At 41.1% G+C, this 16514-nt stretch overlaps 1 pseudogene; it reads right to left on the bottom strand.

Moving 5' to 3' along the window:
* The window catches only part of LOC118363991 (low-density lipoprotein receptor-related protein 1B-like), a 178882-nt pseudogene that overhangs the window by 20789 nt on the left and 141579 nt on the right, over positions 1 to 16514 (bottom strand).

Genomic DNA, 16514 nt, shown 5'->3' with positions numbered 1-16514 from the left:
TATTGTTATACCTCTGTTACTATTAATGGCACTACATTATGTTTGTCCGCCATTTACGCAACAAATGCAACAAAAGACCGGAAGCTTAAATTGCTAGACTTCCCAGACTCAGTGACCATCCTTGGGGGAGATTTTCACTTGGCTCTAGATCCTACTATTAATATCACCAGTGCTAATATCTTGGCACTCTGGGAACCTTCAAATTATATTAAGACCTTTTTAGATGACATGAACACTGTGGATGCCTGGCCCCTAAGAAATCCTTGTACTAGAGATGATCTTATTTTCTCCCCATCATCAGTCTTTCTCACCAATTGTTTATGTCTTCACCTCCCCTGTTTTTCTGAAATGTACATCCCATGCAGAGATTTTAACTATGCTGTTATCTGACCATTCTCCGTTATCAATTTATTTTGAGATTTTTCTAGGATTCACAAGTTTTAAGAAATAGTGGTATGGAATTCTTAAACTACATTTTGACTGGCATTAATGATTTCTTACAGGTTAATGCACAACCAGGGGTAGGCCCACATACACTATGGGAAGTAACAAAGATGGGCAGAGATAACTCACCCCATTTAAAACGGAGAAAAAAGATGGTGACTAGTTCTAGGACTGAATTTATTCATTTGAAAGCGAGACAGAATGACTATGAGAACGCGAATAGACTGAGTAAGCACTTGGCAATGAAACTGAAGCAAACTGAACATTTGTCATCTATTGATGTTATTAGGGACAATAAACAGGGAACTTTGTACCCTCCCAAATTAATCAATCATACTTTAACTACTTTTTATTCAAAGAAGGATACTTCTGAGTTTCCTAAAGACTATAGGAAGATGTTGTCCTTTTAAATTCCTAGGTACTTCCTTCCCTTTCTCTTAAAAACCTCTTAAGGATCAGACCTTTCTTCTTCAATTTTCGCCTAAAACGACAATCTAACAGCCTGTAGCTTCTTGATACCATTTAAAAGGAAACACTTTGTGGAAATGTGAAATTAATGTAGGAGAATATAACACATTAGATCTGGTAAAAGATAATACACAGAAAGAAACAAATGCGTTTTAAATATTTTGTTTTTGTTCCATCAGCTTTGAAATGCAAGAGAAAAGACATTATATTACTTAGGAGACTAGGCTCAGTTTATCTTTTGGACACTAGATGGCAGCAGTGTATGTGAAAAGTTTTAGACTGATCCAATGAACCATTACATTGCTGTTCAAAATGTTGTATCAGGTCTGCCCAAATGTGCCGAATTGGTCAACTGATACATTTTCAAGTACATAACTATAGAGAACATACAATAAAACATGTCAGTTTACACACTCCCAGGAATGTCATAAATTATGGATAATTAGCTTCCCTACAGAAAAGCCAGTAACCTTCACACATCTAGATGGGAGGGGGGAGGGGGCAGCAGAGGTTCAAACTGTAGAACCATGTTCCTACATTTGAACATAACAATTTATTTTATCTCTGGGACCCTCAGGATGACAAATCAGAGCAATATTACTGAAGGTAAGTACATTATTTACCTTCAGATGTGAAAGTATCAAACCAGTTGCCGTGATAAGTTTTTTTGTTGTGCACTCTCCTCAAACAATAGCCTGGTATTTTTCAATGTAATAGCTACTGTAAATGGGACAGTGCTGTTAGATTAACAATAATTTAAGATTTCTGCCCATATAAGACATAGCTATGTCCTGGGAAATGTTCTTGTTACTTACAATGTCATACTAATCACATTAGCTCAATCGTCACTCGGGGGGGGGTTGTAATTGGTAGATTTGGATGGAGAACACTCAAAAGTTTCTGAAAACTGTTTAAATAATGTCTGTGAGTATAACAGAATTGAAATGGCAGGCAAAACCCTGAGGACAAACCATCACATTTTTTTTTAGCATACCACTGATTTCAATGCCTGGCACTTTCATGATAGGGCGAAATCGTCCCCAATTGCAGTTCCTAGGGCTTCCACTAGATGTCAACAGTCTTTAGAAAGAGTTCCAGGCTGGTTTTTGGAAAAATTAGGGAGAAGTTGTAGTTTTTCTAAGTGGCTCCCATTTTGGCTGTAGTGTTTCCAAGTGAATGGCCAAGAGAGCGCGCTCTTTTTGTTAATCGGTAAAGACAATAACGATTCTCTGTCTTAAAATGTATTGTTTATTTGCGTATTAGGGTACCTAAGGTTTGATTATAAATGTTGATTGACTTGTTTGGATAAGTTCATTGGTAACGTTTGGGATTCATTTTGTATGCATTTTGACGGAGAGAAACCGAGTGGATTATTGATTGAAGCGCGCCAGCTAAACTGAGTTTTTATGGATATAAAGAAGGAATTTATCGAACAAAAGGACCATTTATAATGTAACTGGAATATTTTGGAGTGCCAACAGAAGAAGATCTTCAAAGGTAAGGCATATATTATATCGCTATTTCTGACTTTCGTGTCTCAACTCCCTGGTTGAAATGTTTTTTTTATGCATTTGTGTGCTGGACACTGTCCTCAGATAATCACATGGTTTGCTTTCGCCGTAAAGCCTTTTTGAAATCTGACACCTTGGCCGGATTAACAACAATTTAAGCTTTATTTTGAGGTATTGCACTTGTGATTTCATGAAAGTTTAATATTTATAGTATTTTAATTTGACTTTCACCGGACGTTGGCCAGGTGGGACGCTACCACCCCACCTATCCATAATTAAGCCATTTTGCCACAACTTTGGAAGTATGCTTTGGGCAAATGTCCATTTGGAAGACCCATTTGCGACCAAGCTTTAACTTCCTGACTGTCTTATTCAAGACTCCCTGGTTGAAGATGTTGCTTCACCTCGTGCTTCACATTTGGGATGGTGTTCTTCGACTTGCAAGCCTCTCCCTTTTCCCTCCAAACATAACGATGATCATCACGATGGCCAAACAGTTCTATTTTTGTTTCATCAGACCAGAGGACATTTCTCCCAAAAGTACGATCTTTGTCCCCATGTGCGGTTGCAAACCAGAGTCTGGCTTTTATGGTGGTTTTGGAGCAGTGGCCTCTTCCTTGCTGAGAGGCCTTTCAGGTTATGACGATATAGGACGTGTTTTACTGTGGATATAGATAGTTTTGTACCTGTGTCCTCCAGCATCGTCACAAGGTCCTTTGCTGTGGTTCTGGGATTGATTACCACGGTGTTTCTACTTGCGTACTACTGTTTGTACAGATGAACGTGGTACATTCAGGCATTTGGAAATTGCTCCCAAGGATGAAACAGACTTGTGGAGGTTTACATTTTTTTTCTGAAGTCTTGGCTGATTTCTTTTGATTTGCCCATGATTTCAAACAAAGAGGCACAGAGTTTGGTTTGAAGATGGGCCTTGAAATACATCCACAGGTACACTTCCAATTGACTCAAATAATGTCGATTAGCCTATCAGAAGCTTCTAAAGCCATGACATAATTTTCTGGATTTTTCCAAGCTGTTTAAAGGCACAGTCAACTTAGTGTATGTAAACTTCTGACCCATTGGAATTGTGATAATAGTGAATTATAAGTTAAATAATTTGTCTGTAAACAATTGTTGTAAAAATTACTTGTGTCATGCACAAAGTAGATGTCGTAACCGACTCGCCAAAACAATAGTTTGTTAACAAGAAATTTGCGTGTATGTGTATGTAAACTTCTGACTTCAACTGTATTAGGTCCAACAGTTGACAGTGCATGTCAGAGCAAAAACCAAGCCATAAGGTCAAAGGAATTGTCTGTAGAGCTCCGAGACAGGATTGTTTCAAGTCACAGATCTGGTGAAGGGTACAAAAAAAGGTCCCCAAGAACACAGTGGCCTCCATCATTCTTAAATGGAAGTAGTTTGGAACCACCAAGACTCTTCCTAGAGCTGGCCGCAAGGCCAAACTGAGTAATCGGGGTAGAAGGGCCTTGGTCAGGGAGGTGACCAAGAACGCGATGGTCACTCTGATAGAGCTCTAGAGTTCTTCTGTTGTGATGGGAGAATCTTCCAGAATGACAACCATCTCTGCAGCACTTAACCAATCAGGCCTTTATGGTAGCTAGATGATAAGCCAATCCTCAGTAAAAGGCACATGACAGCCCGCTTGGAGTTTACCAAAAGGCACCTTAAGAGTATATGATAAACAAGATTCTCTGGTCTGATGAAACCAAGATTGAACTCTTCGGCCTGATTGCCAAGTGTCACGTCTGGAGGAAACCTGGCACCATCCCTACAGTGAGGCATGGTGGTGGCATCATGATGCTGTGGGGATGTTTTTCAGCGTCAAGCACTGAGGGACTAGTCAGGATCGAGGGAAAGATGAACGGACTAAAGTACAGAGAGATCCTTGATGAAAACCTACTCCAGAGCACTCAGGACCTCAGACTGGGGTGAAGGTACACCTTCCAACAGGACAACAACCCTAAGCACACAGCCAAGAAAACACAGGAGTGGCTTCGGGAAAGTCTCTGAGTGTTCTTGAGTGGCCCAGCCAGAGCCCGATCGAACATCTCTGGAGAGACATGAAAATAGCTGACAGAGCTTGAGAGGATCTGGAGAGAAGAATGGGAGAAAATGCCAGAATACAGATGTGCTAAGCTTGGAGTGTCATACCCAAGAAGAATTGATACTGTAATCTCCGGTGGTTCAACAAAGTACTGAGTAAAGGGCCTGAATACTTATGTATATGTGATATTTCAGCTTACATTATTTTATACATTTGCAAAAATTTATAAAAACCTGTTTTTGATTTGTCATTATGGGGTATTGTGTGTAGATTGATGAGGATTAAGAACTATTTAATACATTTTAGAATAATGCTGTTACGTAACGAAATGTGGAAAAAGTCAAGGGGTCTAAATTCTTTCTGATTGAACAGTATATCACCTGTACTTGACCTCTTTAAAGAATTTGGCTCCTTCTCTGGCTATATGCCTCTAAACCCCACAGCCAAACAAGTCACATTACCCCCTTTACCTATCACTTTAGGGATTTACATAACTGGGCATTTCAATTCGATCCAATTTGAAAGTCATAGTTAATGAGAATTTTAGTGCAACATTCGAGAAAATAAAGCTCTAAGTAGATGGTGTCCATTTCGTGTTACTCTTTATGTGAGCGTTTTGGTTATTCAAATGAATATACTCCCCGGTATTAATTAACTTCCTCCCCCAACGTCATTCTTTAAGGACATAGGAATACACTACCAAAATCATGGGCATTAATATTCTGGGATCCTTATTCTGGGATAAAGCAAAATACTGCCTCATCTTTTATGGGACTCCATACAGTGTTGAAAACCAGGCTACCACTCTTTATTGAAATAATTGAGGTAATGAATGTCCCCAATCTGAGGTGGGCAATTATATGCATATGTTTTGGAGCTGTGTACCAGTGAAGACTCTTTGGGTTTATGTTGTTAATATTATAAATGTTATTCAAGGCAGGAACATACCTGAACAAACCATCCCTCTTGCTTGGTTGTAGCCCTAGCATTTCGTTATCTTATCAAGAGAGGCGGATTGTTATGGCTGCAATAACAGCAGGCAAAAAAACAATTCTAAGGAATTGGTTTGAACCGGGTATTGCCCTTTACAGATTTTGGTTGCTTATGTACTTGGACTTGGCTCTGGGTTGGTAGCCTTTGAGAATCAAACGTGAATAGACTGACTGCATTTGTATTTAATCTGTTTTGTTCTTTTTTGTTTGTATGTTTAAAAAAATATATATTTTTATATCTTGTTTGTTTCTTGTCCCCCTGTACATATTGGTATGTACATATTGGTATGTTTGGTATCTTGAAATTGTAATTGTCTAGGACTTGCAAGAAAAACAAAATAATTATTGTTCACAACAAAAAAGTAAAGCATCGCCATAGATGAAATGAGAAATTAGTGATCAAATCTGAGTTAGCAAGTAGCCTATATTTGATAGAACGTGAACGGCTCGCCTTGCTCCCTCTGACCGTCAAACAAACTGCGAGAGTTAGAGATTTGTTTCATGAAAGTATCACAAAGTACTATAATGAGTAATACAATGCATTTACTTTCCACAAAGTAATATATTACCTATTCAAGTAACTAATCCCAACACTGTTAATATGGAACAGATGAATATGTTAAAGCAAACCCAAAAATGTTTAGAGGTGCTGACTGAGGGTAAACTGTATAAAAAAATAATGTCGCATACTAAATGATGCTCCCAACAATTTAACGGGTACAACTAAATTGTTGGGAGCATATTTAGAGTGTGAATTAACAGATACAAAAACATTCAGATACAGTAATAACAATGATTAGATTAAGTAATAACCCTCCGCTAGCCCACTCAAACCCTTTACTTACTATGATTCCGCTATTTGAATTGTTGGGAGCATATTTAGAGTGTATATGGTCTAATATACCACAGCTTTCAGCCAATCAGCAATCAAGGCTTGAACTACCTAGTTTATAATAAGTAATAACCCTCCACCTCCAGCCCACTCAAACCCTTTACTTACTATGATTCCGCTATTTGATTTCGTGAGACTTCTGTCTACGATGTCTTTGTAAAACATTCCACCAGGGTTAAACTGTGTGGCCCAGACAAACTTGTGTCGGTGAAAAAGAGCGTCCATCCCAATGATTTTAGCATTGTCCTCGATGCGAGGATGCAGCTTCTGTCCGTGGCTCTGCTTAAACGGATAGACAAAACTTCGGATTTCAGTGTCATTAGCTACGTAGAGCACTTGATCCTCTGGTCCTGCCCGTCGAGTTCATTAAAGGTAGAAGAAAAAACACAAAGGAAAATAATATAAATAAAGAGTGTACATTCCAGACTACACAATTAGCATATTTGAAGCAAAACAGATCGTAGCAATCAGAATAATTGTGATGCATCAAGCATAATTAAGTAGAATTTCGATGTGATGTGTGCATATCAAATTGTCATGCATCTGATTATGTACTGTATGTGTCATCAAAATAGCAATGGTAAGCTCTTACCTTTGGTAATACATTCGCCATCGATTTCTTTAAAGTTACGGTCACACGTGCATTTGAAGGATCCTTTAGTATTGGTGCAGTAGTGAGAGCACATGCCAAACTGAAGGCATTCATTGATCTCTGAGAAAAAGACAAAGAACGAAGGCTATAATTCCCGTCAAGCCACAAATAATCAAAAGAGCTTTCGCCACAATTCTGTCTGAGCTCTGTCCTTCAATACACAGGGATAACCTCTTAGGAGTAGTACAAACTCTATCTCTGATGGTTCATATCTAAAACTCGCCCGACACATTTATCCAAAAGAAAGCAAAGGCAGAGTAGCTACGCTGCGCATTGCCGTTGTCCGGTGAACAGGAGCTATCAGAGCTTTTCTGCAGTGATAACCACAGACATGTACTGTGAAGTGTGGCCTTCTCGCTGTCTGCTCTCTATTTCGAAAGGCGACGTAACGTTTCAAACTCTCAGCAGCAAGTGAATGCCAAAGAAAACCCGGAGACGGAGGAGGTCAAAGGCGACATCATCACCGTACTGTACCTTCACACTGCCTCGTGCTCTGGCTCCTCTGAAAGCCGGCCTTGCACTGACAGAGTGAATCGGTTCCTGTATCATTGCAGAATGCGTCATCTCCACATAGATCCGCTCTCTCTCCACATACTCCTTCCTCGGAAACCACTGTATAAAACACGGACGTCACAATAACACATCGTTATATGGTGGAAGTTGGATGCTGTTTGTGCACTCTTTAGAAAAAAGGGTCCCGAAAAAGGGCTCTTCGGCTGTTCCCATAGAAGAACCCTTATTGGTTCCAGGTAAAGCCGTTTTTGGTTTTCTACATGGAACCCAAAAGGGTTCGACCTGGAACCAATAAGGGTTCTTCAAAGGGTTCTCCTATGGGGACAGCCGAAGAACCCTTTCATGTATTTGTCTCTAAGAGTGTAACATGGTGATTTGAATAAAAAAAACATAAATTAGCACAGCCCTTTTCTCTCTCATTCAGCTTTTGTAAATAGAGTACTTTACGTGCTGGGAATAAACATACCCTGAGTGCACAGATCTTTTATTTATTTAACCAGGCAAGGTAGTTAAGAACAAATTCTTATTTACAACAACAGCCTACTGAGGAACTGAGTTAACTGCCTTGTTCAGAATAACAGATTTTTACCTTGTCAGCTCGGGAATTCAATCCAGCAACCTTTTGGTTACTGGCCCAATGCTCTAACTACTAGGCTACCTGCCGCCCCAAATGCTGACAGTGCCCAAAATCAGGGGCTAGAATGCAGTATTTTATGGTTTTATTTCAGCTTTGTTTTTGTTTCAGAATGTTCGATCCAGGAGAGAGCATTTATTTGGAAGATTTTTGTAGGACTTATCCTGCCTTCTTTCCTTATACAATCTTTCTTGGGAGTACTGAAATGAACTGAACCTGAACTGAAATGTGCAGAGACAGACAGACAGGCATAGAGAGAGAGAGACAGATATATACAGAGAGCGAGAGAGACAAAGACAAAGACGAGAGAGACAGAGACAGAGACAAAGACAGATCAAGATCGATATCGATATTTAGAAAGAAAGAGAGATAGAGGGACAAAGGAAGAGCGAGGGACTTTAGAAGCCACGTACCACCTTTACAGTCCTGTTCATCCGAGCCCCCGTCTCCACAGTCATCGAACAGGTCACACTGCAGCTCCTGCGGGATGCAGCGATGGTTTCTGCAGGTGAACTCCACCTTACCACAGGGCCTTGGGGTCCGCATCACATCTTCAGATCCAGGATACAGGACAAGCCAGGGGGAGAAGGTAACAGCCATGGGGCCAAAGACAGAACAGGCATGTTTCAACACCATAGCTAGGCTATTGACATCTGCATTTTTTACACTAACAGCGATGGACGTGTGCGTGCGTGCGTGCACACACAATAGCTATTAGTCAGCTATATAACTAGATGTAATGGTGCCTCTCGAGCAGTTCAAAGGATTGATTGGGGACCTCTTTGCTAACAAATGGGATTGTTTCTCTTCAGTATGATTTGTAATCTTGTATGTTTGTATGATGTTATATTTGTAAATTGCGTATGTACAGGACTCCCTTGTAAAATAGATATTGGTCTAAAAGAGACTCCCAGCTAAAATAAAGACAAATGTAGACAAAACAGAGGAGCTCTGTGATCCTGGGTCATTTGTGATCATCTGAATGATTAAGTTCAAAAGTGAACAGATATGATTGAACTCACCACAGTCCTCTTCATCGGAGATGTCCCCACAGTCGTCGACTCCGTTGCACACCTGCTCCGAGCGCAGACACACCCTGTCGTTCCGACAGCGGTAGGGTCTGCTTGGTGGACACGGCAGTTTAGCACACATGTCCGAGTCTTCATCAGAGTTATCTCCACAGTCATCCTCTCCATCGCACACCCAGATGTAAAGCTTACACAGTGTGTTGGTACAGATGAACTCATCCGCACGGCAAGAGTGGGCTGCTGCAAGAGAAACAATTTAGTAGGAAACAAAATGTTTTTTTCCCCTACATATGATTTTTCACTACAATGTTGTTTTTCACCAAAAATAAGATTTGTCCCATAAATATGATTGACATACCAAAAGACCAGTAGGCCTATTCTAGTAATTGTTGCTTGATGCCCCATTGATCGTGTGCTTGCCAAATAAACAGTTTATATTCTCTATTATCAAACATTTTTTGGGAGCTGCATATTTATAGCAATCCTCTCCCCCTACAATTTGACACTGCGCTGCACCCGATCCTATAGCTGTACAGCAAATTAGCAATCTGTTCACGAGCTCATCCAACCTGTGTTGATTGACCGTTTGCTGGTCCAATCAGTGGACAGTGTGTGTGTTTCACCAGCCAATCGGTTCCAATCGGTTGATTTATTTTGAAAGTGCGATGCTGCGACTACTGTGTCTAACTGCGTGGAAAGTAAACCACTATGTGACTTGAGTCCACACCTCTGCAATATGTTGAGCTTGAATGCTTTTCTGAGAAGATGCGGTAACAGCTGTTTCTCATTATATTGATTAATACTGCAACCATCTTTCTACTTGCCTCACCCATCCAGTGGTGTAAAGTACTAAAGTAAAAATACTTAACTACTTAAGTAGTTATCTCTACTTTCCTTTTTATATTTTAGATAACATGTACATTTACTTCACTACATTCTTAAAGAAAAGAATGTACTTTTTACTCCATACATTGTCTTTGACACCCCAAATTACTCATTTTGAATGCTTAGCAGAATAGGAAAATAGAAAGTTCATGCACTTATCAAGAGACAAGTGCATCTCTCCCTACTGCCTCTGAACTGGCAGATTCACTAAACACATGTGCTTTGCTTGTAAATGTCTGAGTGTGCCCCTGGCTATCCGTAAATTTTAAAAAGCAAGAAATCAGTACTGTCTGGTTTGCTAAATATAAAGTATTTGAAATTAATTATACTTTTACTTTTGATATTTAAGTATATTTTAGCAATTATTTATTTAGATACTTAAGTATATTTAAAACCAAATTCTTTTAGACTTTTACTCAATCAATATTTTACTGGGTGACTTTCACTTTAACCTGACTCATTTTCTATTAAGGGATATTTACTTTCACTCAAGTACGACAATTGGGTAATTTTTTACACCACTGCACCCATCAACCTTTCCTCCCAATTACAGAGAGCACTCTGAATGAAGGGAGACCGCAATGGACACACAGTTTTAACATAATACAGACTGAGTGAATAATACATCACACATGTTTTAAAGAACATTGTGTGTGAGTGTGTGTGTGTGTTAGTGTGTTAGTGTGTGTGTGTGCGCGTATGTGTGTGTTCTAGGCTCACCCTGGACACAGTTATGCTCGTCACTGTGATCCACACAGTCAGGCAGGGCATCACAGTGCCAGCGGCTGGGGATGCAGTGAGCTCGGTTCAGGCACAGGAACTCATCCTCCCTGCACTCCCTCACACAGTCTACCTGTCGGCACAATACACACACACCTCAAGAACAACAAACACACACACCCCTGTCTGCCACCAAGCCATTCCACTGCCAAGTCTCAAAAAGGCTTGTCCAAGCCTTAACATTACATTATGATGTATGCGTAGAAGAAGAAGACGAAGACGAAGAATGACAATGACCATTGTCATTTTCAGATCAAATGCTCATTTTATTTTGTACAAAACATGACAGAATGATGTGTTACAAACTCTGAGTTATGCGTTGAATTAATCAACATGTACTTGGCCTTTGGGGAAATTGCTTTAATATATAATGCATGAGTCTAGGATGACGTTGCTCTCTCCAGGGGACTCTGTTGGCTGTGGAGAAAGACCTTATTAAAAGAGGTAGGCTGCCACTGCATGGACGTGAACTACTGACTCTGAACCAAGAGCATGGTTGTAATTACACTGAGATCCTAAAGGGACCCTGATGTTTGGAGGAAACGAGCAAAAGAAAAGACCAAACTATCTGTATCCAGGTATTTGAGAGGTAAGGATGTTGATTGACCAAAGCAGGCTTTACATTTTACACAAAGATGAGTAGTGCGAGCCATCATTCAACACCATTTCATGGGGATTCTCCATGAAAATATGACGCAAGATAATTAGGTCACATTTTCCAATGTTGATGACCTTAAGAACAAGTGGCATACATTGAAGGCAAACAGACGTGAAAGGTATCCTGCATTATCGCACAGATGAGGCTCAGCGACTACAATCAGGGCTTCATCAGGGAGCACTCACCTCATCAGATCCATCTGAGCAGTCTCTCTGGCCATCACACCTCAGGCGGGCCGACACACAGCCTCCCCCGACACACTCATACTCACTCAGGGCGCAGGACGGAAGGACCGCTGAAACAGGTAACATAGCACTTTTATTCAAAATCACTTACAGTACAGTGAGCGCATACCGGTACATTCGTATTTACGCGTAGTTATTGAGCCCACGACCTCGATGATGCTAGCGCCACGCTCTTACCAACTGAACCACGCAGGACCACACTAGATAGAAAGAAGCTGACGACATAGACAATCCCCATTAAACCGGTGCTGAAAATACTTCTCAACTGGCCCACGACACCACCTGGTATACAAGTGCAACACTGTTCATTCTGAGTGCTATTCCTAACATGTTTTGGAGCACTTTGGACCAATCAAAGCAATTCAGTCTCGCTCCCACCTGGACTCACTGGGAGAGAGGGGGGGAAAGCTTTTTCATGCATGTCACGGCGTGGCCCTTCCAATTGGAGGAATTTACAGTGCAAGTGCAGCCACAGCTGTCCACAGGTACTTTCCATATAAATATATAAAGAAAATATTTGTAAAAAAAACGAGTTGTTATGAGAAAGAGAGAGAGACAGACCAACAAACCTGCACATGCCTTCGTGTTATTTATTTTCTCAGCGATTTATATTTCTAATACAAACCCCATCCACCACACCCTTGATTATTGTTCTTAGTGATTTTCCTCTTTGTGACAATCTTGATGATTTTTGATGACGTTGTTAATGAATCATTCCATTGCCAAAGTATGCTTTGGCAATGTGTACATTGTTAAATCATGCCAATAAAGCAATTGAATTGGCAGACACAGGCAGACACAGACAGAGACAGACAGACAGACAGACAGACAGACAGACAGACAGGCAGACAGGCAGGCAGACAGGCAGGCAGGCAGGCAGGCAGGCAGGCAGGCAGGCAGGCAGGCAGACAGGCAGACAGGCAGACAGGCAGACAGGCAGACAGGCAGAGGCATCTCGGTGAGAGAGACAAAGCTCATTTTAATTTCACACCTTCGGTTAGCAGACAGGAGAGAAGACCAGCTTGCTGATATCGAACCATCTGCTCGAGATTTGAAGTGCCTTGAAGCTACTCTGGCCTTGCATTTATTCCTCCACAAGACTTCAAGTTTGGCATACATTCAATTCATGCAATGAAGCACAATGAATGTAAGGATATACGAGAGTGGAGTGAAATCTGTAATTGCTGTCGACGGAGAATTGGTCCACGTGTGGGAATACCTCTGTTGGTTTCTAAAGGCATTAAGGGTTATTTTCGAACTGTCAATGCAAGACAGTAAGCTAACTGTATCTACGCTTACTGGGGACATCATAAAACTGCAACTGTTGCTGAACACAAACAAACACAAACGAACAAACAGTCACAAGATGTGTGACACACAAGCATGCTTTCCAACGGAGGGCAGTATCAACACGGTTGATCTGAGTAAGACAGTGAAAGCAAGTCCCCACCTACAGCCGCAGCCAGCAACAGCTATCCGACATATACCCAACAGCTATACAGTAAGTAATCAAGTGTGCATGTGTACGTGTGTGTGTCCGTGCGAGCGTGTCTGTGAGCTCATACCAGGTCCTTGGCAGTTCCTCTCGTCCTCCCCCGTCTTACAGTCCTCCTGGCCGTCACAGAGCCACTTGTTGGAGATGCAGAGGTGATTGAGACACTGGAACTGGTCCGCGGGGCACGAGCGCGTCTCGCAGCCTTTTTCATCAGAGTTATCAGCACAGTCCCTGTCACCGTCACAATGGAAACGAGCCGAGATGCACTCTCCGTTGTCACACACAAAGTCCCTGGAGGGGCAGGTGGCTGGCTCTGAGAGGTGTAAGGGAATAAGGAATGACAGTGATTTTAGGCGCATGACAGTGAGGCATGTTTCCCCAGGACATTCCTCATCATACCAAGCAGAAGTATTTGTTGGTGGTCATATTAGGTGGCTGTATTCTGCGCAGTCATGTAACCTGACCTGGATTTGAACCCTTAAAGCGTTTTCATTGAACGTTCCTCTTTTCTTTTTTGTGTGTCAGATGATCCAGCATCATACTCAAGACAATCGCCTTCAATTCTGGCGCAATTGTCATTTCTGGAGAAGGCTTCAGATACAAGATAGCATTTTGCTACGTCACATGATTGCGCAAAACACAAGGCTCTAGTTATAGTGTCAGGGAGTGAGCAAAAGTTCATTCCAAGGTCATTCCTTCCAGCGTGAACAACAGACCGGAGACGAGGGAGGGACTTACTGCAGTTCTGTTCATCTGTGTTGTCGCCACAGTCACTCTGTCCGTCACACCTCCAGTGTTCCGGGACACAGTTGTTGTTCTGGCAACGGAACTCATGAGGACCGCATGTCTTCTCATCTAGGCACAGAAACAACAAGACAGTCCATGAAGGCGTAAAACAACCAAAGTGTTCCGACACGGGATCCATGTTGACGTTTTTGCATATTGCCAGGTGTGTGTGACGGTGATCGTCGGTCCCTTGAGTTTCCTCTAAGGAAGACGAGGCGATGGCCGATAAAGAGTGAGACATTACATACTGCATATAAAACGCCTGCTACTGTCAACAAGAAGGACTGGAAGAACAGTAACTTTCCTGTTTCCTGTCTAAAATAACAACCTAGTAATCCGTCTTTACATGGTGTCCCAACACTGTAGAATCAGCAAAGTGATATCCTCTCATCTCCCTGTCAGACTTTTAAAATCGAACAATGGGGAGAAAAGATAAATGCATCATGCATTATTAATTGACAATCACACAGTACCATGTCTGAGAGCTAATTAACAAACTTAGTATGACATTAACAGAATTCAAACTTGACCTGAGCACACTGCGGCGGTTGAATACTAAATCCATTCCTTCCCATGCCTGAAAGATTTATATCACATTCTAGAATTAAGAAAGAAAAATACGATGCTGGGAATTCCAGAACACTAAAGTTGTAGCCTCTCGTGAATTAAAGCCAGTGTGTGTATACAATATGTTCTGTAAGTGTGTACGTCTCCTCTCATGCTTAATATCTGTCGGGATATCATCGGTAAGAGAAGAAACCTTTTAAATATGACCCATAGAGAAAATGTTTTTTTTTTTTAAATTGAGCACTGACTGAAAACCAGAGAGAACGACTCAAATCACGGAGAGAACTTACTGTCATCCCCTCGATCTCCCGAAATGTCACCATTAAATGCACAGGCAGCAGTGGAAATGCCAAGGTCAAGCCCGAGCAGTCCATTTGATGAGAGGAAGAGCCAGTGAAAGGACTTAACCTCCTCCAGCTAATCTCTGGAGCTGGCCATATTAACAAGTGCTTTATGAGCATATCAAAGACCAGTCAGCATTAATGAGGTGGTCACCAGTAAAAAATGTCAGTTGATGTCTGCATAACGTTATCTATCACATTCAGTTTAAGTCTACACATTTGCGTTTACCTGCCAAAGCTTGCATGTAGTACAATGAAACACAAAGTCGAGCTACAGATGTCCCCTTAGAGTAGGCAATTCCATTGTGATTAAAAACTGCTACAATAGACTAGACTACAAAAGACTAGACTAAAAAAGTTGCTATCTAGAACCTAAAAGGGTTCTTCGGCTGTCCCCATAGGAGAACCCTTTGAAGAAACCCCTTTGGTTCTAGGTAGAACCCTTTTGGGGATTCTACATGGAACCCAACCGGGTTCTACCTTGAGCCCAAAAGGGTTCTCTTATGGGGACAACCGAAGAACCCTTTTGGAACCTGTAGACTGTAGACTAGAATATAATATAATATAACATACATTGCCTTCAGAAAGTATTCACCCCTTGACTTATTCCACATTTTGTTGTATTACGTTTTGTTAGAATCACCATTGGCAGCGATTACAGCTGTGAGTCTTTCTGGGTAAGTCTCTAAGAGCTTTGCACACATGGGATTGTACAATATCTGCGCATTATTATTTTTAAAAATCTTCAAGCTCTGTCAAATTGCCATTTTCTCATGTGTTGCCATACTTTTTAATACCATTTTAAGTCAAAACTGTAACTCAGGAACATTCAACGTTGTCTTGGTAAGCAACTCCAGTGTATATCTGGCCTTGTGTTTTAGGTTATTGTCCTGCTGAAATGTGAATTTGGTGAAAGGTGAATTCTCCCAGTGTCTGGTTTAAAGCAGAGTGAACCAGCTTTTCCTCAAGGATTTTGCCTGTGCTTAGCTCAATTCTGTTTCTTTTTATCCTAAAAAAACTCCATAATCCTTGCAGATGAGCATACCCATAACATGATGCAGTCACCACCATGATTGAATATATAAAGAGTGGTACTCAGTGATGTGTTGTGTTGGATTTGCCCAAAACATAACGCTTTTTATTCAGCACATGAAGTACATTTATTGGCCACATTTTATGCAGTATTAACTTAACTGCCTTATTGCAAAAAAGGATGAATGTTTTGGAATATTTTCCGTCTTGTCACTTCGTCATTTAGATTAATGCTGTTAATCCAGCCTCAGTTTTCTCCTATCACAGCCATTCAATTCTGTAACTGTTTTAAAGCCACCATTGGCCTAACGGTAACAGCCCTGAGCGTCTTCATTCCTTTCCGGCAACTGAGATTGGAAGGACGCCTATATCTATGTAGTGACTGGTTGTATTGATACATCCAAAGTGTAATTAATAACTATATTCAATGGACCGCTTGTTTTATTTATTTTGCCCATAGTTGCCCTTCTTTGTGAGCTATTGGAAAACCTCCCTGGTCTTTGTGGTTGAATCTGTCTTTCAA

The sequence above is a fragment of the Oncorhynchus keta genome, chromosome 30, assembly GCF_023373465.1.
Source record: "Oncorhynchus keta strain PuntledgeMale-10-30-2019 chromosome 30, Oket_V2, whole genome shotgun sequence".
Taxonomy (NCBI): Eukaryota; Metazoa; Chordata; class Actinopteri; order Salmoniformes; family Salmonidae; genus Oncorhynchus; species Oncorhynchus keta.
This window is presented reverse-complemented; position numbering and strand designations above follow the sequence as displayed.